This window comes from Rhinolophus sinicus, linkage group LG06 (genome assembly GCF_036562045.2).
Source record: "Rhinolophus sinicus isolate RSC01 linkage group LG06, ASM3656204v1, whole genome shotgun sequence".
Lineage (NCBI taxonomy): Eukaryota > Metazoa > Chordata > Mammalia > Chiroptera > Rhinolophidae > Rhinolophus > Rhinolophus sinicus.
In genome coordinates this window covers 74,361,562-74,372,746 of record NC_133756.1, presented here as the reverse complement: position 1 = coordinate 74,372,746, position 11,185 = coordinate 74,361,562, and positions in this window count along the sequence as shown.

The window sequence follows — 11,185 nt, the reverse complement described above, 5'->3', positions numbered from 1 at the left end:
CAATAACTTCTTTACATTTTTAGGTTAGTTTTTCATCTGTGGTTCCTTAAAGATACAGAGGTTTTAAGTTTTAAGAAAGTCAAATTTATATATATATATTATTTTACATTTTATTATGTATATTTTTTCTTTATAATTTGTAGCTTTCACATCTTAAGAAATCCCATATCTGGATGTCATAAAGATATTTACCCATGATTTTTACATATTCTTTTTTTTACCTCTAGGTCTTTAATCCATCTGGACTCTATGTTTGTGTATAGTGTGAGATAGGAAACTAATTTTATCTTTTGCCATATGGATAGTCATTTATCCCAACATCATTTATTGAATAGCCCATTTTTTCCCTCACTATTTGTAGGGTTACCTCTTTTTTTAAAAATTGGGGAATATTGGTGAACAGTGTGTTTTTCCAGGATGTCAAGTCGTTGTTTTCAATCTAGTTGTGGAGGGTGCAGTTCACTGGCCTATGTGGGAATCAAACCGGCAACCTTGTTTTTAAGAGCTCACGCTCTAACCAACTGACCCATCCGGCCACCTTGGGTTACCTCTTTCTTATATCTAATATATGTGATATACCTTTAGTGTGTTTCTGATGACTTCAGTCACCATTATTTGATCTCTGTGCCTGAAGACTTTCACAGAACCACAGAAGCCAGAAAATGCTGGGGAACTGACAACCGAAGTCTGAAAGGATTTGGCTTAGGATTATCCTAGTTCCCTCCCTCCCTCCTCAGGTGAGATCATTCTGATCCCAAATAAATTGCTTGTACTCAAATTCTTGTCTCAGAGCTTGCTTCTAGAGCAGGGATGTCCAAACTTTTTTCAACGTTTTTCACCAATGGCCATATGCGGTAAAATACACAGACAGCCGGGCCACTCACTCGAGGTGAAGTACATATTGCCTCACCTGGTTTATTTAAGTAAACTAAATATATTTTTGGAATTTGCTGCGGGCCAATTAACAATGGATCATGGGTCGCAGTTTGCCCGCGGGCCGCAGTTTGGACACCCCTGTTCTAGAGGGACTGAACTAACATGTGTGCATATATTTCTAGGGTCTCTAATCTGTCCCATTGTTCTATTTGTCTGTCATTGTCCTACTCAACTTCTTAAAGCTGTCAAACTCACCCCTGTGTCACATAGCAGGTTGACACAAGAACACCTCTAACATTGTCATGTCATCCTCAACTTTGATGTCTGCTGTGTGCGCTCATCTGCTGGCCTTAGCATTCTTAGCATTTTGATTCCCCTGGCTCTTGCCTGTGATTTACCTCACCAGGTCATTTCCCTGCTGTGACTTTAGACTTGCTTCACTTGGATTTTCCTTTAGTCTATGGTGTTTAACTGGGTAGATTTTGTAACTGCACATGAACTTTCTTTAGCATAGCATGCATTTTGCTTTAATCCAAGCTAGCTTTGTGTATCCTGATAGAACTGTAACTTACTTACATTCTTTCCCTAGACCCTCATATATGCACATATACTGTATGTCCGCTCCTTTTACTCAGTAAGCCCTTAGGGCATAATGTTCTGCTCAACATCAAATTCTTTGAAGAATAAAGCTTCAGGTTTATCAACCATGACTAGGATATAATAACTGAGCCTCAAACTGGAATAAGCTTTTCGTCAAACAAAGATAACACCTTGGCCTCAGTTATGTTTCAGCTTCCTACTCATGAAAGCAGAACTGCCCCATGGACCGCATCCCCTGGGAACAGGACAGAACAATGACTGACATCAGGACCTGAAGTCCCCTTAGCTTTAGCCCTGACCAATCAGTAGCTCCCCCAACCCCCACTCCCATAGTAACCGTGATTAATGATGTTCCCCTATCTAACCAGCCGCCGCTAGAGGCCATGGGGAGTCAGGTTTGGGAGAGCACTAACTCACCTGTGTCTCGGGCTTGGTGCCAACTCCTGAAATAAACCTGTACTTTCTTTGCTGCAAACTCCTGCTCACATCTTTTGTTTTTGGCTTGGATGTGTGCATGCAAGCGGACCCTTTGAGTCTGCGGTGACAATATCACAGTCTATCATGAAAAACACACAACAAAGCTGGAGAAGAAGGGGCAGATAATTGGTACTTAAAAACGTGGTGCTCTTCGGGCTCCTTCTCGAGTCTTCATATTGTGTCTCAAAGAAGGTGCAGTTTCACCCTGTAAGAACGAATAGAATCATGCATTGAATTTACAATTTACTTTGTTAATCTAATACATTATTTACTTTCCTATCAGGCTTTGAAAAGTCATATGAACCTTCTTCACCTTCTACTCCTGTACCAGACCGAAATAATGTGGCTTAGAACTTTCTGATCAGTCATGCTTCAAATTAGAGCACTTAGGAACAATGTGGGGCATCCAGAGGAGGGCTCAGTCTAATTATCACTAGTTTTTTTTGGAGGAATTAAGAATTGGTTTCAGAACTCACTGCATCTCCTTTATAATCACATGTTGTGATTTGAACATAATTCTTATTACAAAGTATGAGTGTAGTCATTCTTAACTATTAGGTTGGTGCAAAAGTAATTGTGGTTCAAAAGGTTAAAAATAATTGCAAACCCGCAATTACTTTTGCACCAACCTAATAATACTTTTGTTGTCTACTTCAAGTCCTGAGTGTTTTTTTAAAATACTGTTATAATTATTATATGTAAAAATCTAGACTGTGGATGCAAAAAAGTGTTCTATGGAAAGTTACCTCACAGGGTGATCTGACATAAATTCCTAACTGGGCAGGTCATGGTGGGTAGACATGCCCCAGGCATATAACTTCTTTAGTGAAAGGTTTGAAGCCAGCCCTGTCCGTTGTTCTTTTGCTATCTAGGTTATCACACCTTTGAAATGCCAGAAGTAATACCTTTGGAAGGGGGCATTAACTGTCAAAAGAGCACATAATTGTTAACCATCCTGTAATCCAATCCCTACCTTGCTTTCTCCCACCTTCCTTATGTCCCCTTATTAATTTCAAATGCATAAAAGAAGCTGCAAAACTGTTATTTTCTGGAGCTTTAGAGATCTTACTCCTTGGCCTGTGCCCTCAGTTTGACTCAAACTCATAAAAATTTTCTACAGCTTCAAATGTTCTTTACATCGACAGGATCTCACAGACCTTATCCTGACAATCATAGTTAAAAACCTAAATTCAAGGGTGAGCAAAACCAGGAAAATGGCACCGGCATAGGATTCTTAACACTCTTTATTTTACCAAATGGAGATACTTTAGCTAGGAAACATCACCAAACCAAAATGTAACAATTAACTTACTTGTAGCTTCAGGCTCTCCCTGGATGGTATTTTAAACCAATCAGTAGTTGGAATTTCCTTGTCAGCACTAGTGAGGTAAACTGCCTGATAAGATCCCCTGTCTTCCCCTAAAGGAAGCTGACCTTGCCTGAAAATCTTGTCCCACCTTCTTTATGTCTATAAACTTCTTCCCTTTTGTACAACTCATCAGAACACCCCTCTATTTGCTAGGTAGGATGCTGTCCATTTCATGAATTGCTTAATAAAGCCAATTAGATCTTCAAGTTTACTCGGTTGAATTTTATTCTTTAACAATTTCTATCTGGAGACAAGTATTCTAGAAATACTATCACACAGGTAAAAGAATCTAAAAAAAAAGTGACTATACAATTATAGGAAGTGGTAGGAATATCAGGTAAGTGGCTTGGTACAGTGAGGGTGAGAAAACTTAAAGGTTAAGAAGAGCCGCCTAGTATACTTCTTGATGGTTTTGAGAGTGCTTATCCTTTGAGAACTCCAACTCTGCCCAATTTCAGTTTTCAGTTGTTTCTTTCTGGGCTCTATCATGTGATCCTTTCTCACTGTGAGTATAGTTTAGTTAAGTGCCAGAATAAGTGCCAGAAGTATAAACTGTGATTCCAAATTGTGTGGTAAATGTGACAGAATGATTTTAAGCTTTTCTGTTAACTGTTTCTTGCAGGTGGCTATGTTGTTGTTTATCTATAATGAACATTATTATTATGACCCAGACACCGGCTTTTTACTTATTTTATATGTAAGTTTCCAAAGTTAGCTTCAGATACTTTCTTTTTTCATTTAGCAAATTTTGTTGGAGTTACCAATCCATTTAGTCTATCTTCCCACGTTATTTTCAGATTTTCAGATAAATGACTTTCATTTACTTCTGCTTTGAGGTTCTTCGGGCAGTGTCTTAAGTGTTTACATCAAAGTAGCACATTGGTAAGTGCGCTCCTCTTGGGGTGAATCACCCCGGTTTCCTCTGGGGAGAGCTGGTGGCTTCCACTAGAACTCAGATTGCTGGCACAGAAGCCAGCGCCAGGGGCACAGCCACAGGCCCAGCCAGGACTGAACGGAGTTGTCCCAGCTCCCTTTCCTATTCCTGGGCCTTTAAATTTTACTTTTACCCCAAGGAGGGGCCCCGGGGTCCAACCATGTGAAACAATTATTTCAGCAAGCCCGGTGGACTCCAAAGAACTGTAATTAAGAAGCAAGAGATTCCTCTTCACAAGATTGAAAGGTGGTGGCAGAGACCCGAGAGTTAGTTTCTTTTGAGACCACATTTATTTGCACATTCCCCTTTTAAATCTATGTTCCTTGCTTGCGAGTACTTCTTTTCTGGATGACCAGGAGCAATTTCAGTGTTTGAAACACGTGGTTAGGACCCACCTAAGGATTTCTAAGCACCATTGATTAATTCCATGGTGCGCGCTGCACCTGCCCTTGTTCCGACTTCGCAAGTGCCATGTGCCAGCTCGGGACTCCCCTGTGACCACCGGGAGCAGTCACTATTAAATACAAAGCTCCTCCTTTCTTGCTGTCTTTTCCCTGAGGAAAAATACAAGAGAAAGAAAAAATTTCTCTTCTCTGTGCTCCCACACAAACTGTTTCTTCCTCTATTATTAGCACTAACCACACTGTGTTGTAATTACCTTGGTGTCTCGCATTTCCCCAGGTCACGTGGACACAATCTAACAGAGGCAGCACTCTCAGTGGAATTGCTGCTTCTCTAAGCACTTTCTTATCCTTCCTTTTACCCTGGGTTCTGATTTTGCTTCATCTCTTCCGTCTTCAAAATGTTCTTTCTGTATGGTCAGTGCCTTCCTGCTCGTGCCTCTCTTACCCGCCGAAAGTGGCAGTTCCTCCCCTGGATGCCTCAGGACCTATGCAGTGCCTGGCACAGAGTAGGCCCTCGCTAGATCTGACTGGCTAAACGGAAAAGTTCTGGTATTATCTCTGTTACTTATTTTTCTTTTTTTGTTCCAGTTATCACCACTGGGTAATTGGGTGGGGCAGACTTCCATTCCCACTTAAATACAACGCTTCCAGGAAAATCTTGGTGGTCAAAACTTTTGTCAAGGATAGTTCCTATAAAGTAGTCTATTTTTCCATTTATGCTCTAGACTTGAAGCCCTCATGAATATGGTAAGCAGGTAGTTTCATGATAATGAAAGAAATATGTTCAGAGTCCTTCCCCTGACCCCCGTGTTGTTAAACGCTCCCATAAAACACACAGATACAGGAGATAGAAGAAGGATAACTAACCACTCTTTGGACTTACTGGACCCCAGAGATGGACAAACTGGCATGCTAGGAACCTAAAAGTTTATTGTAGCCAAATCTCTAGGCAGATATTTTGACACGACCATGGAAACATCTCTTCAATAGTCAAATCACAAGATGGTAATGAAAGAGATGGGCTATAATAAATTAAAACAAACAGTTACAATTGGAAGAGAGCACCAAAAAGGCAGTTGAAAGAGGAAGCAAGAAGAAGGCTCAAACAGAGGCAGAGTCAGTTATATTAAAATCTAGTATCAGGACTTGGAATTTCAGTGTTACAGATTTAGAACCTATTTAAGGCCTATACCAGTTGATTACTATGATGCCTAATAGAGTTTTGATTTCTCAACTTTAGCCTCGTGACTTGCTGCATACAGTACAGCGAGGTTTAACTGATTTGGTTTCTGAGGGTCCTAAATCTCAGCTTGCTGGCTGGACCGCTGGAATACTGTTGGTAAAACAGTAACAACTTTGAGGGAGCAGAACAAGCCCTTGAAGCCTATGAAACTTGACATCACTTAAAGGCTAGTGATTTTTCCTCCTAGGATACTTCTCCCAAATTAGGGGCCTCTCTTGTGATGCCATGTTTGAGAGTAAATACTAAGTAGTGCTCAAAGTCCCTGTCATTGTTTCCCCCAAGGAATAGGTATGCCACCCCAATGGTAGATGAGTGGTCCCACAACCACCGTCATCTTTGCTTGTAAAACTATTCCTACACCTAGCTTTTGAGTTCTTTGGAGAGGAGTTTCCCAGTATTCTGTATCTCTGATTGCTCAGCATCTTGTACATTGCATGTGTATAGTCAGATGGAAATTTGTAAGTATTAAAAATGATTGACCAGGGCAGAGAGGGAGAATATCTCTGTGTAATTGAATGGCCAAAGCAACTGGGAGGGCTCAGAGATGGACATTTCTACCTGGGGTCTGGGATGATGTCTGAGCATCCTGAGATGCATCTGGGCACACACTTTTTCCCTCACCTCTTCTGACTTTATTTCTAAATGTAGCTGCTTCCTGACATCCTAATTTAGTAATTAGGTTTAAGCATAGCTTTAAGGGTGTATGCATATTTAAAAACACAGATGAACACATTTAAATATTAAGACAGCTATTGCAATATCTCCACCAGTCACTGTTTGTATTAGTAATACATTTGAAACACATCTTTGGAGCTGCATTTTAAACTGTGGGTCCTTTTGAATGGCAAGTGTGTTGAACTGGGGGATCTGTTTGCATGACCTCTGTCGCCAATATTATAGCTTCCTTTTCAATGTACCAACATTCCTGGATCCTCTAAGTCCCTTCTGTCTTTGAAGACTGCTAACTAGCTATAAGGCATTTACTATGTTTTTCTCATGAAGATGGTGAGCAATAATCTTATGTAGAATCATTGCGACACCTTGTGGGCATCGCTAGGGATTTCATCCCAGCCTCCAATTGTTCTGAAAGCCTCCACCAGTCTTGTGCAGGAGAAGGCCATTTCTCACTTTTCTCTACTGAAATACCTCACTGTCCCTTTCCACAACCTCCCCGGTCACTCCCTGAAGAGCAAATGCTCTGGAATAGGAGTATGAGATATTGGTGTGCTTGATTGCATGTGACAAGGTGATCCTATTAATTTGCTTCTGTCTTGAGTTGGGTTTTCAAGAAATCTCTGCCATGTAGACACAGGATTGACCGGCTTGGAATGCATTAGCTTCCCACTGGAGTTAGTGCAACTCCAAACTTTCTCCACCTCCCTTGTGACTTCACACCAGGATGCAACAGGCTTGTATGGTTCTCCTTCAGCAAATACACCTTTCTTCCCCAGAGATAGATTTCCATGGAAACCAAATCAAGAGGGAACATTCTACACAGGCAAAATTTGTCAAGCAGGGTATGGCCAAAACTACAAAAGAGGTGAGCAGAGAAGGCATTTGCCTCATGATTATATTAGAAATGTGAACAAAAACACAATCAGAGGCAGCAGAAAAGTATGTTAAATTTTAAAATGTTTTAAAATATTTCTACTTAATGAGAGTGAAAGACCCTAGAAAAATCAGAAAACCATACATAGCATGCCTACTGTGTGCAAGGCAATGATACAAAGTGCTGGGAAGGGTCAGGTGTCCAATGGGATCCCACCCTCAGGGAGTTTCAAATTTTATGGGGAAGTTAAACGAGCACAGATAATCACAACAAACAACAGTACATCAAAATACTACATGAATGGGACCAACATAACTGGAAAAGAGGTAGGTATGACTTTCACCTTTTTTTTCTCAAAAATTCAAAATACTTTTAGAAGCCAATCTTGTTTTTACTTGGCTTCTCTATTACATTAAAATAAGCAGTGAGAAGAACGAAGCCATACCAGGGTAAACGTAAGGGAACTCAATCAATAACCCTGGTTCCCAGCCCCGGCCAAAGGAGGAGTTTTAAAATATGGGCGATACTAAGGAATGATTTTATAGTACTGTGTTAGTGATGGTCCAAGAGAAAGACAGAGTTAGATGACATGGCAGAGAGGACAGTGGTTTACAGCATTGGTTACACATTTGAATCACCTGGGCAGTTTAAAAAAATACTGATGCCTGCCTCGGATATTCTTATTAAGTTGGGGCCTGGGTAGCCTGTACATTAGGGTTTTAAAAATTTCCCCTAATCATTCTAGTATGCAGCCAAGTTTTACAAACACTGAGGATCCTATGCCTAGCACTTTCCTCCACACATACACATGAGCACACATACACACATGCACACACTCTTGCTCTTGCAATTTTCAGCTTTGCCAAAAACTGGATTAAGTATTAAATGGAGTGGGACAGAGATTTCAGAATACTCGAATTTAATAGGCACATAATTACCTGTTTAATACGTTAGTGAAGAGAGTGATGTGGCCTGGAGGTGCACAGCTGCAATGGATTATGGGAAAGCCTTAAAATAAATGGTTGCTCTGATGTGTGCCTCTCACCTTTGACTTATTTTCCTCCAATCAGCTGGGATTCTGACTCTGTGCCAGTATTAGTGAAGTGATTTGCCTGCGTTGCAGGTTGTATATACAGGTAACTCCCGTATAACATGTTGTTAGGTTCCTAAAAACGCCGTGATATGCGAATCCGTGTTATATGAAACAAAGAACTAGTACAAAAAAGGGAATTAGGTTCCAAAAATTAAAAAAAAAAAAAAAAAAAAAATTTAAAAATATTTTTATAATTAAGAGAAATATCTTTATTAAGCAATTTTCACCAAAAGTACAACATTAATATAATTAATAATATTAATAATTAATATTATTTTTTCCGTGTTGTTTGGGGATTTCCCTAATTTCGAATGAGATATTTTTTACTCTTAAAAGCTCTTATTACGCTCTGTGTTGTTCGGGGAGTTCTCTAATTCTCAAACCGTGTTAGAGTGAAACCATGTTCTATGATGCCCTGTTGTACGAGGGTTTCCCCCCAACTCTCGAACCGTGTTAGAGTGAAATCGTGTTATAGAAGTGCCCGTTATATGGGGGTCACCTGTATAGCATTTTTCAGTGTCAGTGACAACACATCACATGTCCCTGCATCTCCCTTCCCTGTGCCAGTGTCCCTGTGATTGTCTTCTCTGAACCATCTGTTTATACCTATGCTTTCTCTTCTGAATCTCTTTAAAAACCAGAAGCTTAAAGGAAAAAGAGACCTTGCCCTATTTTCTGACAACAACGCACTTGAGCCTATAAGGAAGTATTGGTTTTTTTGTGTGTTTTTTCTCGTGATAAAACAGGAAAAGTACCTCTAGATAAAACATCTTCCATGACACCTGACATGACTGGTTTTCCTTTGTCGGAAAGATAATTTGTTGCAGCTAGTGAGGATTTACTTAGTGTGATTTTTGGAATGTTAAGAAAATCCTGGTTTCTCCTTACAATCAAAACAACTGTTCAGGAAGATCAGCCTGATGGTAGGCAGGATAGAACAGACCAGGAGGTGTGGTGTTAGGGAGTTATTGCCATAAGACTGGGGGAGTGATAGGAGAGTCTACCCTGAGGAAGAAGCAAGAGAAATAGAAAGAGCTTGTTTGTTGGTTCACAAGACGTCCTGACGGTAGATTTGATAGAATGTGGCACTTCTTAGGCAGGAAGGAGAGGGAAAAGCCCAGATGATCACAGGATTTCAAGCATGTGTGAAAGAGAATGGCAGTGGTGTATACAGAATCAAGGCTGATGGGAGAAGAAAATGATGGTTGGGAGCTGGCATATTTGGTTTCATACATATTGGACTTGAAATGCCAATGGGAGTCCATGTGGAAATGTTCAGAAAGCATTTGGGAGTCAATGAGAAAGTTTAGAACTGAGACACAGACAGGTTTATTACCGTAGACATGACAGCAAAGTTGTGGGAGTATTAGAAATTGGCACAGGAGAATAACTAAAAAGGAAAAAAAAATAATGCCAGAACCTTGGAAGAATCCCAACATTTATGGTATCTGAAAAGGAAAATGTCTCAATGAAGACTCAGGGAGAGGGTGAGAATGGCACCGAGAACATGACCTAAGTTGGGAAGGAGAGCTTCTCAAGCATTGGTCGATCCTGTAAGGTGCTACCAAGAGGTTATGTGGGTTATCAATGACTTTCATGAGAACCACCATTGTTTCACTTGGTCTCTACATTTTCATTCCTTCCTTCTTTTTCTTTGTGTTCTAGACCATTTTTTTTTTCCTGGTTTACTTCTAGATCTTCGTCCACCCTTTCCCATCCCATTTCCTTTTGTTTTTCCACTCTTTCCCTAAATTCTGAGGCTCTTGGCAGGGTTCTGTCCCCAGCCCTTTTTTCTCACACCTGCTCTATAAGGCAAACACCCTTGTAACCACCATCCAGGACAAGGAATGTCCTCCTTGTCTAGCCACATTTCCCCAATAATGCCAAACCTCTTCAATGAATAACCACTCTCTAATCTTTATGATTGCCATGTATTTACGTTTCTTTATAATTTTATCACTCAGTGACATCACCCAAGTGCTAACGCTATCCCTGTTTGCTTTTATTTCAAAATATGTTTCTTAGGTCTATATTAATTCCTAGGTGCCTCCTAGATTTTTTATTTTTGGAGAACCTCATCACAGGTGGTGTTTTGCTCTTCACTGAGAAACATATAATGTTTAATTGTCTTCTTTTTGTGCTGTTAGCAGCCACTGGTAATGCCTAGATCCTTTACTTAATGGAAGATTGCAAAATGGTAATAGTCCTACTTATCATTTTGTCTTTATTTATTAGACTGGAATACTTTTATAAATAGAAACATTCTCTCATCTACTATTTGATTACTCTGTAGTAAGTAGAATTTTTAAAGGAAAAATAAGATAATAAATCTTCTTTTTATTTACTAGTTTGCAAACTAGAGTCAGTTCTCCAGCATCCTCCAAGTGCAACTCCCTAGGGTTAGGGTACTTTTTTTTTTTTTTTTGGCGGTGAGGATGAGTACAATTTATGAACTCAGGGATCAAATAATCTCACAGCTATTATCCTTATTGATACTCAAATTGTTCCATCTTTGGTCAGCGGGAGTCTTTTCAAGTGAGTTCCTATATCCTTTTGACCAACCCTACCCTAAAAAGTCTTTATAGCTTTTTTTGCTGTATGACATGATTTTCCAGGCTAATCTTGTACATTTCCTTCCCA